Below are 18,855 nucleotides of genomic sequence, written 5' to 3' on the forward strand. Positions count from 1 at the left end.
ACATGTCGCCTTGACTACGGCAGTTATGGATCGAATGCGTCAATAGAGCCGCCATCTTGGAACAGGGGAGGCACTGCCTTATATACTGTCTATGGGCCGTCCTTAATGCATCACGCGTCAATGTAGGCAAAGGTCTAACGGAAATAAAATCACTATAAATCGCGTCAAAATCTCATGCGATGTTCTAGTTTTTTTAAACAAAAAGACAAAGAGACTAATTAATGTGTTAATACAAAGAATATTTATTATAATCAGTTCACAGATATGAGTACAAACGGAAACTTCACCCTTCTGAACTAAGAGGTTCTGCTTCAAAGTGAAGTTTAAACAGACTGAAATGTCCAGGCTCACTCCCCACTAATGATTCATTTATTTCTGCATGTATTTATTTATTTAACGAGACTTTAAGTCGTGTTTCGTCGTCCACAGTCCGAGTCCCGCCAGACTCCCTTTAGGAAACCTGTGATTTAAACTTCAGCAGGCTGTGACAGTCCGCTCCGTTCAGTCCTGGATCTGATTCTCCCCGGGCTTCCCTTCCCTCCAGCGGGCCCAGCAATACGGCCTGGGTCTCCAGCTGCGTGGTGTCGGTTTTGGCTCCCAGGAATGGGCAGTGAGCTCCAGGTCCTGCAGCTGCAGACGGACTCAGCTGCCCCCTGCTGTAACCCGATCCGCCGCGGCTGTCGATCGTTCCCTGTGTTTCCGTCAGGTCCGCGTCATATAAAAACTCCAAACACCGACCACACGTAAAGTCACCATAAACTTCATTCACGCCATATACTCACTCACAACAACACAAATTGACTGCGCTCACCAACAACACCTCATCACTTCCGGTATGTGGTACATTCCCTTTCCGTGAAGAATCTGTCATTTGTAAATTTGTTTCGGGACTGGTAAAAGTGTTTTGCATCTTGTTAATTTGTTTTCTAAAATGTAAATTTGTTTTCGAAAATGTAAATTTGTTTTCTAAAATGTTATTTTGTTTTCCAAAATGTAAATTTGTTTTCTAAAATGTAAATTTTGTTTTGGAAAATGTTATTTTGTTTTCCAAAATGTAAATTTGTTTTTCTAAAATGTTATTTTGTTTTCCAAAATGTAAATTTGTTTTCTAAAATGTTATTTTGTTTTCTAAAATGTAAATTTGTTTTCTAAAATGTAAATTTGTTTTCCAAAATGTAAATTTGTTTTCTAAAATGTTATTTTGTTTTCCAAAATGTTAATTTGTTTTCCAAAATGTTATTTTGTTTTCCAAAATGTAAATTTGTTTTCCAAAATGTAAATTTGTTTTCCAAAATGTAAATTTGTTTTCCAAAATGTAAAAGTGTTTCATTCTTTGTAATGTTGCATTGCACTTCCCGGCCACCGTAGATACGCCACCGTTTGTTGAAATAGGGCTTATCACGGTCTCCCCTAGCTGTAGATAGGTGGGCCAACGCATTTTTTGTGCATGCATTGTTTTAGTCCGGTGCAACACCAGCAGCGCCGCCGCTAGTTAGCTTAGCGTAGTGACTGGAATCCTATGTTGCCGGTTAGCATGTTGTGAGTAAAAGACAAAAAATGCGTTGGCCCACCTATCTACAGCCAGGGTAGACCGTGATAAGCCCTATTTCAACAAACGGTGGCGTATTCTTTTAAGCTTTGTGGCTTTCTGCCGGACGGCGCTCAGAGCGGAGAGCTACATGACACATGCCACAACATCGCTGAGAACTGGCGGTTAAATCGACCGTCCTGCAAACAGAGCACGCCAGGCAGACACAAAGCTGACAACCTCACTATGGATGCGGTGGAGATGGCCTCATACATAGGCTACTCGCAGCGGACCGCTGTGGACTTGTGTCGGTCGCACGGACACGCAAGGATTTCCAGAAAAGAGGCTGCATGTGTCTACGACAATGCACGGACCATCGTGGCTGCGCGACCGGTACAAGTCAATACAGACATTACATACACACTAACAACGTGTAACGCGAATGACCTGCCGATGTGCATTCAACCCGCGCCGGACTCGTTCATAATGAATCAGCCGTCACTCTGTGAGTAGAGAATCCAGTCTGCAGCGTAGTTCAGACCCTTCACTGATAAACCAGAGGTTGGCTCTATGGTCAAAGATAGTTTTTGAATAATTAACTTCAGTCTCTGCCAGAGACGCCTGCAAAAAAGTAAACGTAAAAGTAACGTGTAACGTAAGAAGTTACTTTCCATAGGGGGTAACTAAGTAAAGTAACGGATTACGTTTTTAAGAAGAAACGAGTATTGAGCAAACACTACTTTTTAAAAGTAACTTCCCCAACACTGCTGGTGACACAGTCAGTAATACTTTCTCACCCTGACAGCCGTTTCACTGCAAGCAGATTATAATTTAATTCTGAATGATTCAACTGGACAAAGTGTGTGATTCCAGCCACATGCAGTAAGAGGGTGTGGGAAGACAGCCTTAATAAGCAGGGTGTGTTAGCTGGTCTAAATGCGCTGGATCAGGGGAAAGTTAAAAAAGCTGCCAACTCCAGTCTCACAACTCTGTGTGATGCTATGCTAGCAGAACCTCAGCCGCCACCACAGCTACATAAATCACTGTTATCACCTCCTTTTACTTTCCTCACCATCAGAGAGTCAAGAATAGATCAAAGTGACAAAACCTCTCTCTATTCCGACCTCTACCAGTGAATCTCCTCCATCTGCACAACAATGTGATTTTTGGTCCTTGATCAGCCGCAGAGTTCAAAACATTTCATGTAAAAGTGTCGTCCTACACATTTTGCTGCACTGACTATCAAACAGCACAACTATATTAAAAACTAGGTATTGGGCGCCCAGATAGCTCAGTTGGTAGAGCTGGCACCCATATATAGAGGTTTACTCCTTGACGCAGTGGGCTCGGTTCGACTCCGACCTGCGGCCCTTTGCCGCATGTCATTCCCCTTCCCTCTCCCCTTTCATTTCTTCAACCGTCCTGTCAATAAATGCCTAAAAATGCGCAAAAGATTAATCTTTAAAAGTTCACTTACTGACCGTGGTGGATATAGCTCCTGTAGGGGGTTTTGTTTTTGTGCCTATGATTTCAAGTTTCAGTCTGGATGACTCGAGCAGCCCGCGTCGGCAGCCCGAGTCCTCAGCACTCAGTCAAGCAGCGCAACAGAGAGGAGCGCGCAGGGTGCAAGATGCCTGAATATAAAATAAATTCATATCAAATTTGAATTCTAACACATCACCCAGCCACCCCTCACTGTGGACATCGTCATATGCCAATTCAGTAGATATCGCCCAAACATAGCTTGCTGTTTTGAACACAACATTTGGTGGAGAAAATCCTTCTGTTTGCATAAATTAAATTTTTATTGGTTTAATGAAATTATTTTTGCAGGCTCAACAATGAGCCAAGATTATCTCCAAACAAAGAGCGACTTGGGTTTCTTTCTTTGTTTTTCACATCCAGCTATTGACAGATGGTGAGAAAACACTGCTTTCCGGCTCTTATACTCGCATTACAAATGCATCTCAGCTCTTCAATTCTGTTACTGTGAGAAGCCCATGAGAAAAAGGCAGTCGTAGTGAGCTTGTTCTCTGTGCCAAGTGATGTCAGGTCAGCCCTGATGAGGCAGAAGAAGTGAGATGAGTGAGGTGGACCTATAGCCTCTGGTCCTCCTCTTCCTCATATGGCACCAGGGCTAATCGCATACTATCTATCTTTTTACTGGCAGTGCTCCTGTTGTTATCAGCTGGGCAATAAATTGTTAAACTAAGATTGACCACATTGAGCTCTACGGGCTGCACATCTGCACAGCATCCTGACTCCAAGACCACAGTTTACACTCAACTTCCTGTCCAACACACACACAGCGCAGACTAATAAATGGTCCTGGGACACTTGCATTACAACACATTGGTGTAACACCCAGAGGACAGGATGTAGGACATGTGCTCACTTCTCTTTCAGAAATGTTTATTCAGGACTGAACACAATGCAAAATACACAAAATACAAAAAGCGAGTCCTCTCTCATTTCAAATGAAAACAGGTCCACTGCAGCACTCGTGCAAGTTGAAACTGAGATGGCTTAGCTTCGCTTCACATCTAAACTCATTATCATACCGACCCAGAACACGGATTGTTTTTGTAACTAATAATTCAAACTTTAAATCAACATTGCGTCTGCTTTTGGTGGAGTTCCAGAATAACTGTGGCACGAGGAAAACAACAGCAAGTAACATAGGAGATGATCTGTGGTGGGACAAACACACACATTCCTATTGCACCTTCACATGTGCTTACAACACTCTCTCTGCCATTAAAAGCCTGCATGTGTCTGGAAAGGCTGACAGGCTGGCAGACAGCCTGAAGAAGAGGTGCGACATTGATGAAAGTTTTTTGCGTGTGTGCAAGCACGAGGTCCTGGGGGTCACATTCTTGTATTTCACAGGCATAATGAAAGACAGGAACTAATGGTCAACATGTGTGGTTTCGTCAAAAGCAGGACAACCACATGAAATGGCTAAGCCAATCTAAGTTCAATTGTTCTCCATTTAAAAACATATTAAAAGCATATGTAGTCCTTCTAAAGACTACAACATCAATGTATAATAAAAGAAGGCGTGGAATTACACAGGGTGTCAGCCAATACTGCGGCTATCTCGTTTCTTGCTTATTGACCCAGAGGGATTTTGCATGAGACTCTAATGACCAAAAAAACTCACGGTATTGGAGGGTATTGTTTCATGGTACACAGCAAGTACTCCTCACTTTGTACAAAACTGTAACAAAAAAAAAAAAAAAAAAAAAGATGTTGACCTAATTTATTGCAGTCCCATGGAGGCAAAGCAGTGGAGAGCTCTGCAGTGTCAACCCCCGCTAGAACGGCCACAGAGCCACATGACTGGCCAAAGAATGATACTCATCCTTGCCATGCTGTCAGCCTGCTAAAAATACAAAGCAAACCAAAAGCAGCAGTATTGTGGCACACGTTACATAAGGATTACATATATTTATATGTAGTGCATATGTGGGACAATCCTAAACTCCCACGGACATCCAACCGCCTCTACTGTCTCTGCCTGCCCTATATTTCAAGAAAGACAAAAACATTGCTGAGTTCACAATGGAAACAGAGCAGGTGACTGAGAATAGAAAATGTATTCTAGATTTCACACTTGCTACTTTCACTAAGCCATCAGTCAATCTTCTTTTAAAAAAGGTGATTGTGAGGATTATTGGGTTACACAACAAAGACTGATCCACTGAGAGACCAGGGGTCCGTTTCAGGAAGGAGGTTTAACAAACTCTGAGTTTAACCCTGATCTCTGAGTTGATTTACCCTGAGATGGGAAACTCAGACTTGTCGGTTCCAGAACAGCTGATTTGAGTTGGTTCAATCAACTCAGAGTAGGTTCACTCAGAGTTAAAGTGCCCATATTAAGAAAAAAAACACTTTTTCTGGGATTTGAGGTGTTAATTTGTGTCTCTGGTGCTTCCACACGCATACAACAACAACAACAAGAACAACAACAACAAACGTCCATGCTGTTTTGAATGAGATACGGGTTTCCGAATGTATCCTGCCTTCAGTCTCCGGGTGAGCTGGTCAAAATCAGCAGGGCCGTCTACGTCATGGGCCGAAACATTCGGTGTGTGATAACCACTTTAGCTAACACCACATCAGCTAGCTGTTTCTCCAACTTCGGTCAGTACAAGGCAGGATTAGCCGGGAGACTTCTTCTAAACGAGGGTGCACTTCCAACTTTGCGTGGAATACCTGCAGACGAAGGACGTGTAACTAGTTCTATAGTGTTGTAGCAGTGTTTTGCCATTGAGAACGAGGTGGCTAACCGCTAGCAGTGCTAGCTTCTAGATAGTAGAAATCCTTTTAATGGCTCTTACTGGTTTGTGTCCAGGGAACACTACAACAACGTTTATAAAATGTTTCAGGAGCGAGTCACACTCTTCTGACGGCGCTTTGCTATACAGTAGCTTTACTAAAAATGCTCCGCATCACCAATGTTGTAAAGAAAACTGCCGTTTGCAAAAAAACGTAATGCGACACAACGAATCTGCTGGGATGTAGAGCATGACCACGATGGGTGACGTTAGTGATATGAGGATGGACAAGGTTATGTAGGCTACATAACTGATAGACTGGGAAGAAAAACGATACCACTCACACAGGTAGGCTATTATCTGGAAATAAATGCATCTATAGTCTGGGCCTCGATATCATCTCCCGACGTATGTTTAACTCCCTGCGAAGTAATACAGCTTCTTCATAATAGTCAACAAAAGGAAATGCCATGTTTTGAAAAAAAAACATTTTATAGTCTGCCTAACATTTTTTTTATTCATGCAGATAACAAACTGCGCTAAAATACACCTGATACAGACTGAATGAATGAATGAGGAAATGAGAGAGCGCTGTGTCAGAGGGAGGAGACTGAGAGAAGAAAACCTGGTCCCGACCAGGTCAGGTTCACAGGCTCAGTTACCATAGTAACTGACTCTGAGGTTAAGTTCCCTCTCTTTCTGAAACAGAGGACCCAGAGTTTCCCTCATCTCAGGGTTAACTAACTCGGTTTTCACTAAACCTGCTTTCTGAAACGGACCCCATGCTGCACTGACAAGATGATAAAACCCAGAAAACAATCCCTTTCATATTTATACAAATTGTTCAGTCTGTGCAGAAACAGTTACCTTACCGTTTTGCAAATTTAAAAATGTTTTTTACCCAGACAGCCTTGAATGTAGGTGCATCAAAGTGCTGAGACGGCATAAAAGGGTGAAACACTCATCCATTTCGTATGTAGTCATGCACAGATCATTACTGGATTCCCTCCCAGGAACTGCATCCAAAAGACGCAGAGCTGTGACTCACACCGTGCCTGACACATAAGAAATCTGCATCACCGCTTAAGTGTTCTAATCCAAATATCTTAATTTTCTGGCTGCCCTACTTCTCCCCTGGCAGACAGACCTGGAAGGGAAAGCTTGACTTGGTCTTGAGGTAAACGCCCAGAGAGAAGTCACACAACTGATTCCTCCCAGCATAAAAAGTTGTGATCATATAAAAGAGGATGTGCTCAGGCCAAAAGCCTCTTGAAAAAGGTCACTGGAACCCTTCAGACTTCCTGAGGCATAATATTTATGTGTTTCTGAATCATTTATGAAATGCGTTTGTTCGGCAAAAATGCCTTAAAACAAGGTTTAGCCAAGACTTTGCAGACTATTTGTCTTCGTAAAGCTGTCATCAGCATTTGACTAAGAGTGTCCTAATGATGTGGTTAGCTTGCTTTAAAAAGATACTGACACAGCACAGCTGGATGCACAAATGGTCTGATAGTCGACAGTAATCACGCAGGTTAGAGAGCGATGTGGGAGAAAAGTGGAAAAGCACCACAAGCCCAGAAACTTGAAACTGAAGGGCCTGGTGCCAAAGCCGTAGACAAAGCTTCCCAGCCCAAACTCGCTGACTTATAACCACAGCAGGAGTTCGATAAGATGTCCAGACCGAACAGCCCTTCAGTCGCTTCCACAAGGTTTTTCTTTCGGCAAACGTGACAGAGGAACGATTTCCAGCTGTCTCTAGTTCACGAGGACCGGGGGCCAATGAAACTCGCCAAAGGGACCCTCGTGCGAGGCTCGAGTGGCCCAGTCGCTGCTCTCGGCTCCAGCTGTATAGACATCCAGCACAGAGACAGCCACAGCGGGGCAGACACGTGGAGGAGGTGAAAAGGAATGTGCTCAAGAACATAAACACAAGCCAGTAGGAAGCCTCACTAGCCAAGCATCTGTTTCTAGTTAGCCCAGAGGGATGGGCGTTTGGCCCTCATGGTTTTAGCAGCATCAAGTCGTGTAACATTTTGGAGGAAAGATGACCTCTGAGAGAAATAAGTTTACCTTTTTCCATGTAATACTGCAATCTGTACACCTGATGTGTAATTCAACCTATTCAAACAAATACTGAGAGAAATCTAACTCAGCTGTTCCACGTTTCTGCAGCCAAACATCTTAGGTTGTTTTCCCACCAGCCCCTTTAAGTCCAGTTAAATCCTCTCTGGTTCGTTTTTTTTGGCCTCGGTGCTATTTCTTTTTAGATTATTTTTTTGGTTTTTTTTCCCCCTTATATTTCAGAGTGACAGTGGATAGACAGGAAAGGAGGGAGAGAGATGGGGGATGACACGCAGCAAGGGGCCGCAGGTCGGATTCGAACCCGGGCCGCTGCAAAGGCCTCAGCCTACACGGGACAAACGCTATTACTGGGTGAGCTACGGGTCGCCCCCGTCTTGGTGCTATTTGTTTGGGCAGGTGTGAACACAGTAATGGTGTGGCAGGTGTGGACCACAACAACCGCGCCGAGACACCTTAGGAGGAGGTGGTGGTCTCGGTCTGGAACGAACTCTGGAGCGGTTCGTGTGTGGCGGGAACGTGATCCGACCTCGATACCAGGTGTACCCCGCAAGTTTGAGCTAAACGGCTCATGTAGCCAGGTGGGCTTTGCGTTCTGGTATGCGCCAAAAGCATACGAACTGTAGCAGCTTGCGTAGTAGCAGTAGCAACTAGCAGGACGATTGCATAGCAATGTTTCTCTCACAGAAATGCACACTAACCCAGAACACAGGACCTCCTTTACTTTCTTGCTCTCGCCCCAGACACATCCGACCAATCAGCGGAGTGAACAGTCCCATGTGGTAAACAGAGGAATGGGCAACAACATTTAGTCAGCCTTTGCCAGCTTTGTTTGAGTTTTAGAAAAGTTTGCATATTTACTGTCGGTACTGAATTTATGACAGATAACTAGGCATGGGCCGGTATGAGATTCTGACGGTATGATTTTTTATTTATTTATTTTTAAGATTATTTTTTGGGCTGTTTCCGCCTTTTTTGATAGGACAGCTAAAAAGGTGAGAAAGGGGAGAGAGAGGGGCAAGACATGCAGGAAATTGTCACAGGTCGGATTCAAACCCTGGACCTCTGCGTCGAGGCATAAACCTCTCAGTATATGTGCGCCTGCTCTACCCACTGAACCAACCCGGCCACATTCTGACAGTATGATAACCTTCAGCAAAAGTATCGCAATTACAGTTATAAATGTATTCTTTTTTCAATGTCTGTGTAAAAAATGAACACAATGGATTTGATTTTTAAACACATTGCCCACTGGCACTGGGAGAGGGATTTCTAAACTGCACTTTGTGTATGGCAGAAAATGTTAGTGGTTTTGAAACAGTGACTTTTTCAAACCGCGGTATACCTTGAAATCGGTAACCAGCCCATGTCTACAGATAACCACGTTTTTCCTGGTATCCCCGTCAATTTAATTACACAACTACTACTAAACAAACACGTGCGTGCGTGTGTTTATGTGTATGTGTGTGTGTGTGTGTGTGTGTGTGTGTGTGTGTGTGTGTGTGTGTGTGTGTGTGTGTGTGTGTGTGTGTGTTGGCGCGCGCAGGAGACAGTGTGCACTGCAATAGTCTGCATGCATTAACCTTTGTCAACAGATATTGCATTTTTAATTACGTATTAAAGTATTTGTTGTTTGTATTCTTCAGCAGCAGTGATTTTTTCATAGACTGAAACAAGTTTTCCCTCAGGGACAAATGAAGTCAATCTTATCTTACAACAACCTGTCATTTAGACAGCTTTCCATGTTCTAACAAGGTAACAATAAACATGGTGTTGACCCACAGATATTCACCTTGTTTCGGGCCAATTAGTGTCAAAAAGAAAATGGACTGATAGGTGTATAATTCTTTTAGCTTGGATCAAAGCCCAGTCAGCAGAGCAAAGGTGCAATGTGTAACGCCACAGCCCAGTACTGAGATTCATACTCCCAGGTCTCGTCTCTGCTTTTAAAGCTCTTTAATATGCAATATACAAAAGACGGATCCACAGATACAAATACATTAGTTGGTCATTTGTGGGTTTTAGAGTCCTTTATGACCAAAATATGAAAAATTGACCAACACCACATGTAATGCTCTACCGGGATGTCAGACCACAGTTGTGCCTGGTGTTGAAATCCGAATAATTGTACACAGATTTCAGAATGATCATATTTCAGGGCAAATGATCAAACATTTAGACTGCGGCACACAGAGAGCTGAATTTGCTTTGCAGCTTATATCGATCTGTGCCAAAGGTCACAATTCATCTAGGATTCACTGAGTTGACTGCAATGGCCCCAGCCTACAGGCCAGGGTTTATGATGAAACAGCATCTGGTCAGATCCAGGGTCAGTTTGCTGTGACACATTGTTGACAGTAGTTGGCTGGCTCCAAATCAGCTCCATATCATTTCATTAATATTATAAAATAATAGCGGATAACTGTGACAAAGGGGTGAATTATGATTTAAATTCAATAATTATTATACACCTGGCAACACTGATAGAACTGGACGTTGTAACCCGACTGCGGTCTATGGTTGTACCCCACATGATGAGATTAAAGAAGTTTTAAGTAGCAGGCATCAGGATCACTTTGGATAAAAGGAGTCATGAATTATCAGACCCATTTTCTTCCTGCTTGCAGGATCTCATCAGACTTAGAGTAACCAGTAACCACAATCTCAAGAGCCTTTTGGGGGGTGGGGGGCTTAAAGCGGCTCAAATATATTTACGCACGTTTTTGTGAAGGTTTTGCTGAAAATGATCTGAGAACTGATGATGCGAGATGAAGGCTTTACTTCAAAATTTCAAGACAGTACTTATTATCAACATCTCTCTGGTGTTGACACTGATTACATTTATAGCTATACAAAGTCAAGAAAATATCTTTAACCACAAAAAAAAATCTGTCATTATTTCCACTCTAGAGGCTTAGGGAAGACACGACTCTCGCCTCCTTAATAACCAAGGAGACGATCTGCCAGGTAACAAAAAGACAAACCCTCTGAAGGGTCTCATTTTTATGAAATCTACCTTTTAAACAAGCATCAAGGTCACAGTACGATGCTGCTTTAGTCAATGACGGTGGATAAGAACCTTCCTTGACTTCATTTTAAATCTTCAAAGTTACGCAAGAGAAGGATGCTCGGGGTCGGGCACTGAGGTTGTCCATTAACACTCACTACTTGCCTTTCCATGAGCTATATGGCTAACTCAATAGATCTTAATGCTGTTAACATGGAAGAGAGGAGAATGAAGGGGAAGAGAATGGAAATACCAATGTCAGGGTTAGCAATTTGTGCCCTGCTGGGACTAACCTATACCAAACATGAATATGCTAATGCTACTGCGAGGTGCTTCAGTGTAAAAGCATTAGTAAGCATACAAAGTGTCTCGAAAAACTTTGTACAAGGTGTTGACCTAAAATTTCAAAAGACGTTTTGAAATTCCACTCAGAGCAATCTTTCTCTCTTGGTATGAGTGGAGGACTGTGACGGGTTTGTTATGGATAATTAAGCTCGGACAGTGATGGATGGTGATGCAGCAGCAAGAGACGACAGACTTTACCTGCAAGCAACTGATCCTATTAACATCCCTAACTCATTACATCTAGAGAAAAGAAAAGAAAATAGAAAAAGACAATAAGCTTTGAACAAGCCTGGGCATGGACTGTCAGACTTAGGGTGAGAAGCTCAGTCATCCGTGAGGAACTCGGAGTAGAGCCGCGCCTCCCTAGGGAGGTGTTCCAGGCAAGTCCAGCTGGGAGGAGGCCTCGAGGAAGACCCAGGACTAGGTGGAGGGATTATATCTCCACCTTGGCCTGGAAACGCCTCGGGATCCCCCAGTCGGAGCTGGTTAATGTGGCTATTATTATAAAAAAATAGTATATATATACTATTTTGTCCTGTGTTCTGAATGGAGAGAAAAAAAGCTCAAATGGGAAAAGTATTAGAGGGAAATTTCACAGCTCAAGCTTGATTTGTTTAACTGTTTCACTTTGTTTTTTTAAATTCAAGAATTATGTCTTTCCAAAAGTCAATGGCTTATCGTGTAAAATAATCGTGATTTCAATATTGACCCAAATAATCGTGATTATGATTCTTTCCATAATCGAGCAGCCCTAAGACATGGGACTGATTCTTTGAGGGGCAGGCTGCAGATGTTATTTAGTGTCCCACTGTGCATTTATGTTTATGGGTATGTGTGTACCTTTTTCCGTCGATGTCCACTTCTTGTCCTTTTGACATGACACCCTTTATGTTACTTAATTTTCGACCATATTGGACCAAATCCTGATGTGCTATGTTCTGTTTGTTGTGTAATTGTATTATTGTTCTATGCACTTTTTTTTCTAAAAGCAATAAACATATTTAAAAAAGAAAAAAAGAACAAGAAAAATAAGATAACTGGAATCAGAGAATTTTTTTTCATCATTAATCGATTCATCTTTGCAGCTCTATTTCTGATATGTTCAGGTTTGTGAAGACAGTTTGTCGCTGTCCTTTGATGCGGATGGACACTTCAATAACACTTACTCACCGCTAACATCTCATATCTGGTGTAAATTTGAAGCAAGACTGGACAATATGCTGCACGCAGCCATTTCAGTGAGGCTGTGGTTCAGGTGTACTGGTGGTTTGAGGTACAGGAGCATTGTTGCAGGATGTTGTTTTTCTAACATTACATCTGAACTTCATGTTCTGCCTGCTAAATGCTCCTCTGCAGCAATAGAGATTTGAAAAACAGCTACCGGGTGAAAATGTACTCCAAGGTCATATTTCAGTATACAGAATATATCAAGGTAAATACTGGGATCACAATCCCTATGCTAAGACCCTATACAGGAGGTTACCATCCTGGCTCTGTGTACAGTATTAGCACAGGGAAGTGCTAACGCAGAGCCCTGTGGGAATTAAAACCATGGCTCCGGGAAACCTGATCGCACCAACCTGCCTCCTCTCCCAGCCTGATCTTTTAATTCCCTAGTTGGCAGAAAACCATTCTTAAGGCTGGTATTTTGCTTCAAGACAGACAAAGTGATTTGTTTTCTGATTTGTGATTCGTTAACCTTGGAGTCTGGCAGTTTTGATTTAGTGACGTGTTTAGTCACACCTGATAAGCGCCCATTTCTGTCTGAATGCTGAGGGGAAAAAAGGGAAGACAATGGAGAATAATCCTTTAGCCTTGTGAACCCAGTAGACCACACAACAGCAGAATAATGGGCGAGTCAGACAATTACAGCCTTCACCAGTGGAGCCTCGACGTGGCAAGCTGCATCCAAGAAGCCTACATGAAAAATCTTTAATGTAATAAAAGTTCCCACAACACGACAGCATTCGATTTGCTGTCATGTTGTGTGAATTGCTGCTGTTATGTTGTTGTGAATTGCTGTCGTGGTTTGCACTTCAGGGCCACCATACCTATGTAGTTTATTTTTAATCAAATTGTGCACCTATTCGAGTCATGCACTTGTATGTCCATACTGCTCTTTCTGCCAATTTCCTTGCTTAAGTACTCAGTACTTTGTTCTGCACCTAAAACAGTGGGACCAGTGGACCTATACTTACTACTACCCAATCTACCACTTCAGTCTGATCGTCTGTCTGGCTCTCCAAAAGTTCAATCCCTTCCTAAAACTACTCCACTACCTCTGCTGAACCAAACTTGTATTGTACTCACACATACTGCAGACTCGGGCAGCAACTAACGATTAATCTGTATATTATTTTTCTTGATTAGTCGATTAGTTGTTTGCTCTACAAAAAGTCAGAACATCGGGAAAAATGTTGATCAGTGTTTCCCAAAGCCCAAGATGACGTCCTCAAATGTCTCGTTTTGTCCACAACTCAAAGATATTCAGTTTACGGTCATGGAGGAGTGAAGAATGAAATATATATACACATTTTCATAAAAAATTACTCAAACAGATTAATCTATTATCAAAATAGTTGGCAATTAATTTAATAGTTGACAACTAATCGAGTATTCTTTGCAGCTCTACTGCCGACTGCTGCATAAGAGAAAAAGCCCAGCAACAACGACTGAACCGAGTGAGATGTGTTTTGAGGTTCTGAAGGATGACTTTGCTAGGAGCTATGAATCTCACTCTAGATGATGAGATCAGTGCCCAATGACGAAATTCATCTTGCCTAACACCAGATGCCACCCACCAACTGCATGAGGACACATCCCGCCTTTCTCCCTGCAGACAATACTCTTCTGAGCTTACAGCTAAGTAGCGTTTGTGGATGGTATTCCCTGGGAACATGTAATCCTGTTCTCAGCGGTTCTGCATGCAAATCTATAGTAGCTTTTCTTTTTTAGTACAGTGTCTCCTTTTGGCTACATTGCATAAAAAAAGGGAAACCATGCTGCGCTGTGACCTTCACACAATCTCCTGCTTTTATCAAAGAATGACTCACATCACTGAAACATCAGTGCTGCTTCCAACAAGTCTTGTTACTCAAATATTTGGCATCTATCTAATTCTCTGTCCATCCATCCTGCCTCAATACTTGCACAATAACATTGTGTCTATCAAAAGCTGAAAACTTGGCACCAAATTTTAGATTTTGTGTATTTTTTAAGTGATCAGATAGTAGCCACTTAATTTATTTATGGTTTCATTTAAGCAGTGTACACCTGTTGGTGTTAGGACAACATCAAACAGAAGTATTTAAAACAAATTGGCTTATTATTTTATTTTTCTTTATAGAAAATTGTTTTAACTCATATTCAAAGTATAGTAAAGGGTATATTGTTTCTTTACTTTTTTTTTTTTTTAAAGGCAACTGTTAGCTAGATCCAAATATGTGATTTTAGTGGGCTTAAATATCTTAGCATAAATATTTCTATGTGAACAAATCTAACCAGAGCTTCAGACAAATCAGCCAAATAGTTTATTCATTTTTGATAACCTTTAAAAAAAATATGCAACTTACAAATCAGTTGCTGGGGATGTACTGGGCATATTTAGCTGTATATTGGCCACATGTAAACACCGTTACAACGATGTTACAAAACAGAAAATGTTTCAATATCATGCACAGTATGCATCGCTCAGAACCAAAGAGGCAGAGCTTCTTTTTCACCCACCATGTTGCATCTGTCAACGATCCTACAGAAATCATCAGAGACAGAGAGAGCATTTTTTACACTCACAGGAGCAGGAAATAGACCAAAAAGCATGACTGTCATTCATTGTTAGCAGTTACATCTCTTGCTCTGTAGCTCTTTTGTGAAGTCACCATGTCTTTTGCTCACTCCAACTGGGAGCATAAACACAGCTGCATACATCGAGTTGGCATTGAATATGTAAATATAAGGAATCGTTGATAACCCTTCCACTTAGATGCAAGTGAGACAAAAGTAAAGCATCCGTGTAAAATTGTAGTCCCAACTCCTTGGAAAAAAAAGGAATCCATTCTGTTTGAAACTAACTTAAATTTGGTGATAACCTTCATTAGCTTGACTATAATGTATCCTAATGGATCCCAGTATTTGACTATTCAGATATTTGTTCATTGGGCAGGTAATCGGTTTTGAATTTTGGAATTCAGGTATTTGTTATATGTTTTTTTTAATACTGTACAACAGAATCCTTTAAATGAATGCCTTTAATTAAATCGAAAGACACGCGTTGGAGCGCAGGTTTCCATTTTAGCTCAGTGTGAGAGTTTTTAATGTGCTTCGGGGTGAGGTTGCACAAGTCTTTCTCCTTTGATCTCTGGATAGCTGCTCTGTTTCAACAATGTTAGGCTAAAAAAAAAACGTGCGTGCAGGCTGAAATTCAACCGTGGTGTTTTGTCGGGTTTAAGCTACGAGCAGAGGAAAAGTCTGCTAGCCACCAGGCTGATTTATGCAGTGAAAACACTGAAACACTGCAGCGCTATGCCGTCCATCTCAGTCGACAACGGAGAAATGTCTGGCTTCGTCCCTGGTGTCATCTCAGCTACAGCTTCATCACAAAATAACTCCAGCAAAGCAGTGAACCTAGTAGTATTTTTCCTTCTAAAAGTATATGAATACCAGACAAGTTTCACTGTGAGAGTGCCCAGAGTGAATCCCTCCATGGGCATCCATAGTGTGGTAGCCGTTGCTCCAACATGCTCCAAGTTTCTAGGCCACTTCAGTCTGCAAAGTATCTTAGTTAGTTTTGACTTATGTTCCACTAAATTAAATCCAATGGTCTTCTGAAAGCCCAATGTACTCTCAAGGCAGGGAAAACGCTGAATCAGATGGGTTTAGACCATTTGAAGATAGAGAACAAAAGCACTGCAGACATTTCTCATTCAAAGTTACATCTCCGCTCAGTCAGTCCATTACAGACCCGAGGGTCTATTCGATCCAAAGTTTTGCAGACTTCTCTGCATCAGCAACAGCAGACTGCAACATCAGACTTCCACTCACTGCAAAAGAAAACCTCCAGTTCAGGGATTTAACATGCGCGCCTATGAACAAGTCAAAGTGAATGCTAGCAACTTGCAAGCATGAGAGGGGTGAGCACCCACATTCTATAACGGACAGCTCTATGAAGTGAGACTCTTATTTGCCCACTTTGGTTTTGTTCACTGAATTACGCAAAATGGGAATAACATGCAACTTATGCCTTTAGGTATTTGCACCATCAGTGCCACAGGAGTAGACATTTGGTGTTAGTTAAAGGTGGACAGCAGGCATTAACCCTGAGGCTGGTGTCAGGATAAAAGGAACCAGGGTTATGGAGTGTACTGTGAAGTCTTCCATCAGCCAAGCAGACAACGTCTAGCTGTCTGCTGCCTTGATCTTTTTACTCACTGCCATAAATCCTCTTCTTCAATGGACCTGCACAAGACTACTACACAGCCCAGTTGAGCAACCTATGCAATCCCTGCCATTTGACTCTCGTGGTGCCGTACTTCATTTCAAGTATGACTCTTTTTCCTCTCTGGCATTCCAATAGGGCGCCCCTTCTGCCCTCCGAACATGAACAGACACGGCAATAAGACAAAACACAAACATCCTGTCCATCATGTGCACAACAACAGAATCTCACCTTCAGAAATTCCATGATATGTGAGGAGACCATTGAATGAAAAGCACACACACAAAAAAAAAAGACAAACAGGCAGATAATTTACAGGATTACAGTGTAGGTTACCTTTCTGGAATGTGGAGTTGAGGTTTTCAAATGACAGGCTTGAGAGTATTTCTGTCACATATGATTTGACAAGACTTCCCTGTCCAGAGAGTGCGTGTGCGACACCACTAAACGATGCATGGGGAATTTTTTGAGGTGGGGTGGGGGGGTAAACAATCAGAATGTAAAATCCTGATGGCAGCCGTCACCATCAGACAAGGAGCAGTGTACTAAAAACAAGCTGGACTCCGGATGCGTTTCCCTTTCTGCAGCTCAGTTTGCTCAGACAGACATATTTGCAGTGTTGCACCACAATACAATTGAAAGCATCCCCCAAACTTACACATTAGCGACTGTAGGCTACTGTATATCTGCAAGGCTGCATTTGCTCCCCCCCCTTTTCCCCAGTGATGAACTCTCTACATTTTGCTTTAACACCAGTGACAGCTTAAAAAAAACCTACCAAAACCACTGACAGCCTTATTATAGTCTGGCCTTCTTCATACATGTTTGCAGTCTCTAATTTGTCATCCTGATTGTCTATACTGTCATTTTATGATGTTGGTCTATTCTGTGCACACATCTATTGCATGTCTGTCTGTCCATTTTTCCCCGTTAAATGTTTTTTTGGGGGGGTGGTAGTCGTATGCTGTACAGGTTGTAAACCCCCTTGATGTAAATGTGCGATTTGTGATATCGTGCTGTATATTATTCACATCAAATTCTTCACAAAAACATGACATAAGCTCATGAAATGACTCTCCTTGCACATTTTGTGCCCCTGCCTAAATTACCAGGTTAAGCCAGAGGAAATTTCTGAGACACAAAGTAAAAACTGAACAACCTAAAATATCCTCAGGCAAGGCGGGTGCACACGGAGAGGGTAGCTGGTGTTTTGGGGTTATTTTTGGTCCTTAACGACCGCACGCTAGCGGGTAAAACTGACATATCACCGGATGACTAGCTACAAGTTTAATGTGGCGTGACTAGCGTTGCGTTTACACGCAGCACAAGTGACTAAATTATTCACAAATCGGCGTTTAATTGCAAACAACCTGTGGCACTTATCGTTAGGAATGAACCAGCGGTAAAGCATGGAAGGCATCGGGTCAAACGAAATGAGGGCAGAATTGTCATTAGCGGCAGTTAAAGCAAATGTAATGAGAAAATATACAACACAAGTGACCTGACAAAGCTAGCATAAGGGATTTCTAGCTCGTTGTAGCACGTTAATAACCAGCAGCCGTTCGGTAAATCCCTCCACAACCAGTCAGCCACTATAACGGTTCATCATCTCGTACTTACCCGCTTGTGGACGTCAATTTAGTCCTCACACACACACAACTTCCCCCGGTGTCGTCTACCGGTGCAGTTTCATCATACCACTGTCGTTACCAGGTTGGAAAAAAAACAAAAGGTGAAGTGACGGGCGTTTTTATTTATTGTTTGTCTCAAGAGTTTAACCGTTAGCTCTCCAGCCCAGCGAGGTTTCTGGTCTGTCTGTCAGTCACTGTACCGAGCCGGCTGTCCGCTCCGCCGCCATCTTGGTTTGTGATGGGAATCCGCGGCGCAGACGCGCGCGCGCACACACACACATATATACATACACACACACACATATATACACACACACACACACACGCACACGCGCACACACACACACACACATATACATACACACACACACATATATACACACACACACACACACACACACACACACACACACACACACACACACACACACACACCCGGGGTGGCAGTTTTACATCACATCCAGCCTCTCCCAGCAGGAATGATCTCATGTAATCTACCTGATGCTGACAGTGCTTGCAGTTATATTATCTCATCTCACTATTATCTAATC

At 42.4% G+C, this 18,855-nt stretch overlaps 1 protein-coding gene across 1 annotated transcript in view; it reads right to left on the bottom strand.

Moving 5' to 3' along the window:
* LOC120556511 (C-myc promoter-binding protein-like) overlaps positions 1-18,557 on the bottom strand; it is a 90,821-nt gene extending 72,264 nt beyond the window's left edge. Inside the window, exon 1 of the mRNA XM_039796155.1 lies at positions 18,294-18,557. The gene's annotated coding sequence lies outside the window, so the exon portion shown is untranslated. The remainder of the gene's footprint in view (positions 1-18,293) is intronic.
* Between the last annotated feature and the right edge of the window lie 298 nt (positions 18,558-18,855).

The sequence above is a fragment of the Perca fluviatilis genome, chromosome 3, assembly GCF_010015445.1.
Source record: "Perca fluviatilis chromosome 3, GENO_Pfluv_1.0, whole genome shotgun sequence".
NCBI classification, from domain to species: Eukaryota; Metazoa; Chordata; class Actinopteri; order Perciformes; family Percidae; genus Perca; species Perca fluviatilis.